General features: G+C 48.0%; 1 long non-coding RNA gene across 1 annotated transcript in view; it reads left to right on the top strand.

The window, feature by feature from the left end:
- Positions 1-10,042, top strand: part of LOC135116180 (uncharacterized) — a 38,347-nt gene that overhangs the window by 13,184 nt on the left and 15,121 nt on the right. The window contains exon 2 of the long non-coding RNA XR_010276199.1: positions 2,949-3,552. This is a non-coding gene — a long non-coding RNA (uncharacterized LOC135116180). The remainder of the gene's footprint in view (positions 1-2,948; positions 3,553-10,042) is intronic.

Raw genomic sequence — 10,042 nt, 5'->3', positions numbered from 1 at the left:
AAAAAAGTCGGCATACTAAGAGAACGGGAAGGAAGGGGAAGAGGAAAAAGAAACCGCTAGATGGGATGGGTGAGTGAGGAAAGGGTAATGACAGAAGGTATAAGCGAATAAAAAAGAAAGGAAATCAGGAAGACAGAAAATGGAGTAAGTGAAAGAGAAGGATAAGAGATGGAACAGTAATCAGATAGGGGGAAAAAAAGAAAGGGGGAAAAGAAAAAAATGAGAAGAAAGGAAGGGGAAGGAGAGTGCGCAGTGTAAGGTGAGAATAATGGTGGTTTTGAGAAGCGACACCATACACTGCCCTCCTGACCACGCCCTACAGACCCCAGCCTTGTTACTGCCATCTTGCCCTCTGCCTCAACTCATTGCTATGGTTTCTCCCCATTCTCGGCTCATGATCTGGTGCAAGTTTGGAATATAATAAAAATGAATACTTCACTGACGAGAAAATGAGTGATCGTGTTAGTTCTCTTTAGTACCTGTAGTTTCAGTTTTCTTCAATAACTTCGTTTATGATTTAAAAAAAAAAAGCTGAGTTATAAAGCTCATATTGTTATTAGAAGTGAAATGCTGTAGTTAGCGCTTTCTTCTATCGTTCCCATTCATCCCTCTCACCTATACCTTAGATATCCACATCATCCTCTTCGTCTCATTAACGCTGAAGATGCAGAATCCCATCACTTTATACCTTAAATTCTTATCCGAACGAATCACATTCTTAATTATGCAGGTGTTATCTTATCATCTTCAGGGACTCCAAACTTTTTCATACATACTCCTCTTTCCCTCCTCCAGACAAAGCATGTCCTTTTCCATATTTACCGTCTTATCGCTGATGATGTACTTGCTCCTACATCTTTAATACTTCCCACCTTGACTCCACAAAGCATATTCTCCTCTTCCTCTTGTCCCTGTCAAGCATGTGTTTGCAAAACCATCTCAAATAGCTTCACTGTCATACTTTTTTCAAGGTCATATGCACATGTAAGGATGTTTAGATGGAGCGCTATGTAGGTGATAAATACTCGTGGAAGGAGGACTTGACTAGAAGTTAATCTCTACTGTAGAGATTTATGCCAGTTGATATGAGATAACCAAGATACAAGCCTACATGTGACTGATTTTTGGATAAGTGGACCTGTCGTAACCATGCATACGTAATTTTGCTAAGAAATAAAAGCTAGATAAAAATTTAAAAGACGAATCTCTTCGTGAATATAGTAAGTAGATAACGAACATGATCAGAAAATAAATTTTAGCATCGTATTGATTTTGTCAAGCAACATGTAAAATATAAAATTAAATGCGTAAAAAAATAAGACAAATATGTAAGACAGGTAACTGGACAAGAAGATAAATTTCAACCATGCACAAATTCATTTTACCAACAAATAAAGCATGCAAAGATATGAAGCCAAACCAGTCCGTCAGAAACCGTTTATTGTACTCATGTGTCAAACTAGTGCACATCTCCACCAGTGAACACGACGCGTACATTGTAATCCGGAGGCCTGGAACTTGCCGGAGGGACGTAGCTGTCAGTGTTCCCCCTCCGCCTTCCGAGTGCCGCATCAGCCTTATTTACCAGCCTGTGACCCAGAGAGACTCGTGCTCGGAATGTTAAGCGGGAGTTGTATAGGCCCGCTGGCAAGACTTCCATGATCGGGTACTAAGTGAGGAAAGAATGGGAGGCATCTTTTGTGAGTTTGCTACGAAGAAAAAGAAAAAAAATGGTATAACTAATGAAGGTGGTTCACTTTGATCTGGTGGTAGTGGTGGTGTTGCTGGAAGTGGTGGTGAAGGTTCGCATTATTAGTGTGCATAGCCTGAACGGGGGGCAGAGGGGCCGGGGGCAGGAAGGGGTGTTTCCCTGCGTACTAAGTCAAGGCATCTCTCTCTCTCTCTCTCTCTCTCTCTCTCTCTCTCTCTCTCTCTCTCTCTCTCTCTCTCTCTCTCTCTCTCTCTCTCTCTCTCTCTCTCTCTCTCTCTCTCTCTCTCTCTCTCTCTCTCTCTCTCTCTCTCTCTCTCTCTCTCTCTCTCTCTCTCTCTCTCTCTCTCTCTCTCTCTCTCTCTCTCTCTCTCTCTCTCTCTCTCTCTCTCTCTCTCTCTCTCTCTCTCTCTCTCTCTACGCGCGCGCGTACTCACACACACACACACACACACACACACACACACACACACACACACACACACACACACACACACACACAGTACAAGAGAGAGAGAGAGAGAGAGAGAGAGAGAGAGAGAGAGAGAGAGAGAGAGAGAGAGAGAGAGAGAGAGAGAGAGAGAGAGAGAGAGAGAGAGAAATGAACACTGGCATGGTGCGTCCAACACGTCATGAGTGTTTACCATTGCGGCCCCTCTTGCTCCCCCACCCTGCTACCTGCTGTGGGTGACAGGGGGCGTATCTTGGCGCGCGGCCTGAGAGGTGGGAGGGCGCTGCCACCCCTCCTGACCTTGAATAAGAGAGCAGCTATTACTATGGGAGGGAAGTGGGAAGCCTGATGACGTTATGTTCATTGTTATTATTGACTTCGTTTTTGTTGGCGGTAGTAGTGATAATGGTGGGGATGGTGGTGGCGGTGGTGGTGGTGGTGGTGGTGGTGGTGGTGGGAAGGGTGTTGTCGGTGTCACCGTCGACGTCGTATGGAAGATGGCGTCCTGACGATTACAGTGATTTGAGTGACTCAGTCAGTACTAAGAAACTTGCTCCTCTGATAAGTAGCAGATGGACATGCACCACTTCGTCCGAGCGTGATGGACATATCGCTCGGTGCAAGTGGTGATGACGGTGCCAGTGTGTTGGAGTGCCAACGTCTGCCTTTCGTGAGGTGTATTGGTGCTACTTGCTGCCTCCTGAGTAGCGTGGGAAACACATGGGGGCGGCACTTTTAATGTGTGTGTTGGATACAGTGCTCTGTCTCACTTCTGTGTTGGTGTTGCAGGTGTTATTGTGTGGGTAGTGCGTGCCTGTGAAGTGTTTTGTATTGTGCAGGACACGAATGGTAGTAACATCAGCCTCAACCTCACCCATAACAAGGCGTTGTGATCTCCACCTGATGGTGAACAAGAAGTGAGGACAGGTGTGCAAGTGGGCGTGTGGGCGCCGCTCAGTGCGAGCGGCTCGAGGCATTGTGCAACTACAGCAGCAGGGGTGCGTGAGGCGTAGCAGGCCAGTGGTGAGTGGCGTCGCCCCGCTGAGCGGGGCATGTAAACTAGCGGGATGATCCGCTGGCGCTGTATGCTGGCGCGGGCGTGATGCTGGAACTGATGGAGTCTTCGGGCGGCTGTGGCGGCCTGGGGTCGGGCGGCAAAGGCGGACGTTTGCCAGCGCGCATTAGCGGCTCGTCGACGCCACCGTCTCGCAGCAGCCCGAGCCATAGTCGGGAAGGCAGTCCCCTGCTGCTGAAAAGGGGTTTCCACCCTCCGCTGGCCGGCCAGCTGTCTGCTCCCCCGTCCAGCAGTACCACGAGCGGATCCATGCTACCCTCAAGCGATCCAACTCTCTGAAGCGGCTCCTCAAACTACCAATCTTCGGCGGCCAGACAGGTGAGTGTCTCGGGTCCCGGACCAGGTACCAATGCAAGCCTTGCCTGGGTGGTAAACCAGGAGCGTTGCACGCATGACAAGAGACTGATTCTCCCTCCCTCCCTCCCTCCCTTCTTCCGTCGGTACGTACCGACCCACCACCTTATTGCCTCTAACTGTTGTAATGTCACCGAAGAGCAAGCGGAAAAAAATTTAAAGATTCAGTGGGAGTCATTTGCGAGAAGGGAGGGGAGGGAAGTGAATGGAGTTTTGGCCATTTGGGTGGTGGTGGAGTGGAGAGGGTGTAGTGGTGAAGAGATAGGAGAGTTTGTAGGGACAGCTTAAGGTAAGGAAGGTTGAGGCGGTGTGAAGGTGAGACGAGGATTTGGAGAGCTGGAAGCAAGGCTTAGCTTGTGTTGTGGTCAGTGATGAGTTGTGTGGGGATTTTGATGAGGGGCTTGGCTGGCAGCAGCTGGTAGGGACCATGGGGTGGGGATGGGTGAAGCACGTTGGGGAGGGAGAAAGAATGGTGAAGGAGGGTGGAGTGTGGGATCGATGGGCGTGACGGCCGGAACAACCCTTACCCCCTCCGGCGCCACACTACCTCCCTGGCGCCAACACGCTCGTTGCTTTCCCTCTACCCCTCTAACCTGCTGGGCCTCAAACTGCGGCTGGAGGAAGGTGTGGGGGCGAGGAGAGATGGTTACATCAGGGAGAGGGGAGGGATATGAAGGTGTAGAGGTGCAAGGGGCGTGAGTGGAAGGCCTAGAATAGTGAGTCCATGATTGGCTGGGGGAAGGAGGAAGTGAAAGGAAAGCGGAAGGTTGGGACGGTTTTTCTTAGAGGTTAAAGGTAGGGGATGTGCTGTTGTTGGTGGGTGGTGAGGTGAGAATCGCGATCCTGTAAGGCGGGAACAGCACGTAGTACCGGAAAGGGTACATAGAAGGAAGGACGAGTAAGCTGCAGGATTCCCACGGAAGTAATAGTAATGAGTGGGAAGAATTGATCAGTGTACGTAGATAGAGATTAGGGAGACATAAGAGCCCTTACTGTATAGTGTTCTCCGAGTGCTCCCTTGTTATAGAGGGACGGAGGACATTTGGTTAATTCATCGTAGGGCTCGAACCACTGGGTGGCATGGTGCCGTCAAGAAGGGCCTGGCTTTCATAACAAACGGATAGCGTGGCTGGCGCAGTGATGCCTGGTAGGCTTATGCTACCAAGGATTGCAACCCTCAGAAGGCAGCCAGGCGCCACTGCCATCAAACTTAACAGCTTAGCATTGCCTCTGCGTTCCTCTCTACTTTTCACACCGCGTGCCGTTTGCTATGTGCTCAGACTTCAAGGCTCGGCAATACACTGCACATTCTGATTGCACGGGCGTATAGATTTGCCAAGCAGCCTCGGTTCAATGTGAATGAATAATTGCTCGGCAACCGAGAAACCACTGAGAGACACCGCAGCCCTGGCGTTGAGGTGCTCGCCATGCTGTCAGTCTCTGACTCACTGACTGTCGGCTGAAATCGAAGAAAACTTATTGTATTGTGCTGTTCCGCAATCTCTCTCTCTCTCTCTCTCTCTCTCTCTCTCTCTCTCTCTCTCTCTCTCTCTCTCTCTCTCTCTCTCTCTCTCTCTCTCTCTCTCTCTCTCTCTCTCTCTCTCTCTCTCTCTCTCTCTCTCTCTCTCTCTCTCTCTCTCTCTCTCTCTCTCTAAGCACACACACACACACACACACACACACACACACACACACACACACACACACACACACACACACACACACACACACACACACACACACAACGTTAGCCTCCTCCTCCTCTTCCTGGTTTGCGTGTTTTATTCGCACACAAAGGAGGTCGGCCGAGGGGAAAAGACGTTCACTACTTCCTCTTTCACGAGACAAAAAAAAGACAAAATAATGTTTGGTTTCGTTCCTCCACCCATCGCTTTCCTTCCAGACTTTTTTCTCCTCTCTCTTCTAATTATGGTATGGTTCTATTTTGTCATAATGTGTATTCTTTTGGCTCCGTTTATGTATTTTCCTTGTGTATTCTCTCATTTTCACTCGTCTCCTTCTCCTTCATAATTATATGTCCTCACTTCTCTCATTATCTTGTATTTTTTTTTCTTCTCACGTCTTTCTTCTTTCTATTTTCTCTCCGTTCTTTTCGTTTTCTTTCTTTCACCTTTCCTCTTTCATTTATTTTTCCTCTCGTTTCCTCTGCTGTCGTCCTCCCCGTTTCTTTTTCTCTTCTTCGCTTTCTTTCTTCATCCTCGCCTCTTTACTCACCTCTCCATCAGTGTATTCTTCGCCTTTGCTGCTCCACGTCCCTTTAGGTTAGATATTGTACCTCATCACAAACAACATCGTAAGGGCCAACAGGTTTTGTGCAGTCTTCTCTTTTGTTTTCTCCTGCGTTTCCTGGTTGGTCACACTATCGCTGCCCCGCCCTCTGGATTGTACCAGCTTAAGACCTCGCAATCTTTCTTCTATTCACCTCTCCACCTGCTGTCCTCGGGGTCTTTGTAACTCTCATTCTCTTGCTTCTTTTCCTTTTATCCGCTCTTTTTAGTTTTTCGCTTTTTTTAATTTCTTTTCCCTGTTATGATTTAAACTTGCTTACTTATTTTATTATTATTTTTTTCTTTATTTTTCTTTTTACTTGTACCTGACTCGCTGCTATTTCTTTCCTTGATTCCTTGTGAATTTTTTTCTTCATTTGGGTTTTTTCACTTTTCTATGATAAATTTGTATTCTTTCCTTCGTCCTCATTTCCTCCTCCTCCTCCTCCTCCTCCTCCTCCTCCTCCTCCTCCTCCTCCTCCTCCTCCTCCTCCTCCTCCAGCTTCCTTCGCTGCATCAGAATACCAATCAGTCAATCAGTTAATCAATTAGTCATTCTTCATCTACATTTCTGTATTTTATGTAATTCTTAAAGGCTTTTGTATTTGCTTTATTTGTTGTACTCTTAAGGATTTCTTCATTCTTGAGGCTATTTGAGTTTGGTTCACTCGTCAGATTCGTCTAATTCTTTACGTTTGTTTCATTCCCCGCACACTCTGTCCCAGCCGCCGCGGTTGTCTGTAGTCTGCAGTCACTGCCACTGTTGCGCTGCTCGGCCCACGTCGCCTCCACTGCCCACCATTAAAGGTTCGTTGCCGTAAGGGGGTGCGCCTCGTCCCTCTCAGCCGTATCCTCCCGTCCCGCTCCCGCACCTTCCGTCCTTACAGCCGTACCATGTCTGCTGCCTTACCCTCTGCTGTTCAGATGTCAAGTATTTTAGTTTTCTTACTGAATTATCCTATATTTACGTGTTGTCAACTCTTATTTTTTTTATTTTATTCTTTTTTTTATGATTTTAATGAAAGGGTACTATCTATATTTGTTCACTAGGGTTTTCTGTTATTGATTTCATGCCATTGTTACCTAATGCTTTTATTTTTAAACACTTTGGTCTCGTATTTTCAAAGTCCACAAAGATGGCTAATCGGGCTATCATGGCCTGCCGCCTTGTGTTAGGAAGGGTGTGATGAGGTTCCATAACTGTCCCATGTGCTAGGAAAGGTGTGTTAGGTGCCAAGTCTGTCACTGTGTTAGAGTGTGTTGAAGCTCTACAACTGTCACCATGTGTTAGGGAAGTTGTTTTAAGTGCCAACCCTGTCACTTTGTTAGGGAATGTGTGTTGAGGCTCCACAACTGCCACTATGTGTTAGGGAAGGTTTGTTGAGGTGCCAGGCCTGTTATTGTGTTAGGTAGGATGTGTTGAAGCTCCACACCTGCTGCCGCACCTGAAGCAGTGCCAGTACAGGGCTGTGAGATGTGGTAGTTGTGTTAGTTTTTCAATAAGTTTTACTGGTTTCGGAATCTGGATGCATATATCCTGCTGTGCCTGTATCTGCTTTCTTATTTGTCGGATTTGATATGTATCAGCTTGATATTTATCTCTTCTAGTTTGCTACGTCTCCGGTTTGCTGTAGACGTGTTGCTGGCGGTGTATTTAGCAAGGTGTGCGTCTGTTTTGACCTGATCAGGTTTGTGGTGCAAGTGAGGTTAATACTGGCTGGAGTCGTGACTGTAGTACACATTGTAAGCTGAAGGTGTACCTCTGTGAGTGGCAGCTGTATCGTCAGGTGACATTGATCCTGGTCAAGCTTTGTTCATGTGGCGGTGGACAGAAGGTGGACAAGGAGACGCCTGCGGGGAGGCAACAATATTCTTTTCGCTTTTGGAAGTCACAATGCTATCACAATGATATGTTTGCTCTGCTATCTTACTACTCTGTTGACTATTGTAGTGGAGACGGGAAGGTTGTAGCGCACTGCACGACAGGTACAACAGGACCAAGGGGCATGGCGGGGCACGGCGAGGTTGTGGGTTCTTCCAGATGTCTGCACTCACTAGGGGGGACTTTATCGATGTTTTTATGAGGCTCGGGTGTTCGCCGCCACCGCCTGGACTAAAGATGTTCGTAAAGATATCATAGGAAAAGAGAGAGAGAGAGAGAGAGAGAGAGAGAGAGAGAGAGAGAGAGAGAGAGAGAGAGAGAGAGAGAGAGAGAGAGTACAAGATAAAAAAAAACTACAAAAGACAGCTTTCACCTTTAAATTTAGTCTCGCATCCATTTGATGTCCTTGTGTCCCCTGAGGAGGCGGCGATGGAGACTGGCTGGCAATTTCCATCTCTTTCCTGCGCGCGCGCGGGTGTGTGTGTGTGTGTGTGTGTGTGTGTGTGTGTGTGTGTGTGTGTGTGTGTGTGTGTGTGTGTGTGTGTGTGTGTGTGTGTGTGTGTACTTACAATATCAGACAAAGAACATAGTCAAACGCCAGTTTGTTCGTTCAGCAAAGGAAACATTTACTGGTCACTGGTCACCCTGACCGGACATGGCCTCTGCACGCTTCCCCGTCTCCGCTTTCCCTTCGCCTGCCACTCATTTTCTGAAGCCCTCTTTCGCCTTAGCTGAATTTTTGTGCCCGGCAAGGGGACGACGACGGGCTGCGACAGGCTGAGGCACGAGGGTTCAGGGTTCAGGGTTCAAGAGTCAACAGGACGTGACGGTTCAAAACAACTGTATCACATCATTACTGTCTGAGGTAGAGGTGCCGTGACCCTGACCGCGTGTGTGTGTGTGTGTGTGTGTGTGTGTGTGTGTGTGTGTGTGTGTGTGTGTGTGTGTGTGTGTGTGTGTGTGTTACGTCTCTCTCTCTCTCTCTCTCTCTCTCTCTCTCTCTCTCTCTCTCTCTCTCTCTCTCTCTCTCTCTCTCTCTCTCTCTCTCTCTCTCTCTCTCTCTCTCTCTCTCTCTCTCTCGTATCTAGTAACGATGTGCAGGCTGTAGGGCTAGGCTGGAGATTGAAGGGAGAAGGGAGAGTGGGAGAGGCCGTACAGGTGAATTGGGTTGAGGTTCATGGAGGGGAGGGAGAGAGTTAGAAGGAAAGATCGAAAAGGGAGGAGACATTGGTAGTTAATGGAGTGTGAAGGGGTAGTGGAGAGGGAAGGGGGATTGGCAGGGATTAGCGTATAGGGAGAGATGAGGGTCGAGGAGGAGGAGGAGGAGGAGGGACAGGTTAGGCAGAGTGATGGGGAGAAGAGTTGAGGGGATGACAGGAGACGTAGAAGAGGTGTGTGTGTGTGTGTGTGTGTGTGTGTGTGTGTGTATGTGTGTGTGTGTAAGAGAGAGAGAAAGATATATATATATATATATATATATATATATATATATATATATATATATATATATATAGAGAGAGAGAGAGAGAGAGAGAGAGAGAGAGAGAGAGAGAGAGAGAGAGAGAGAGAGAGAGAGAGAGAGGAGTAGCCAGCAGCACTGAACTCCAAATATGGCCAAGTATTCCCAAAACCCTGTGGATAATTGGAACGAGGTGACTTTTACATTGACGGGGTTGACAGGGGCGGGACGAAGCTGCGCTGGGCGGGGTTAGGCGGGGCAGGCGAACTCTCTCTCCTGCTAGGGCGGGGCTAACGCGTGTGTGGGAGGGGGAGAAAGAATACTGAATGAGGTGGGTGACTAGACGAGGCACGGACGAACGGTGAGGGAGGTAAGGGAAAGGGGATAGGAGTAAAGGAAGGCTGGGAAGGAGGTACAGTGTGTGATTGAGTGACAAGGAAAGTGAGTAGTTGAGTGAGGGATTATGGGAATATCTGTGATTCAAGGGATGATTAGTAACACGTAGCAATAAATTTATAAGTAAGTGAGCGTGTGTGTGAGTAAAGATAGATGAGTGGCCTTCCCTTCCACCTTCCGCTCTTACAGCTGCCCTCCTTACCTGTCAACACACCTGTCCCGACCTGTCAATAGCCGGGCCGATGGTTCAAGGGTACGGGGAAGAGTAAGAGGGACGGAGGCAGGGAGGGAAAAACGGAAGAAATTGGAAGAAAAGAAGGGAAGGAAGAACTGGGAAGAATGAGGAAGAATGGATGAAAGAATGAATTCTGGAGGGAAGAAATAAGCTGAAGGATAAAAGGAAAAAGAGGGAAGGATGGGAGGGAGGGA

This window comes from Scylla paramamosain, chromosome 30 (assembly GCF_035594125.1).
Source record: "Scylla paramamosain isolate STU-SP2022 chromosome 30, ASM3559412v1, whole genome shotgun sequence".
Taxonomy (NCBI): domain Eukaryota; kingdom Metazoa; phylum Arthropoda; class Malacostraca; order Decapoda; family Portunidae; genus Scylla; species Scylla paramamosain.
Note: the sequence above shows the minus strand (reverse complement) of the source record. Positions and strands in the feature narration are given on the sequence as shown.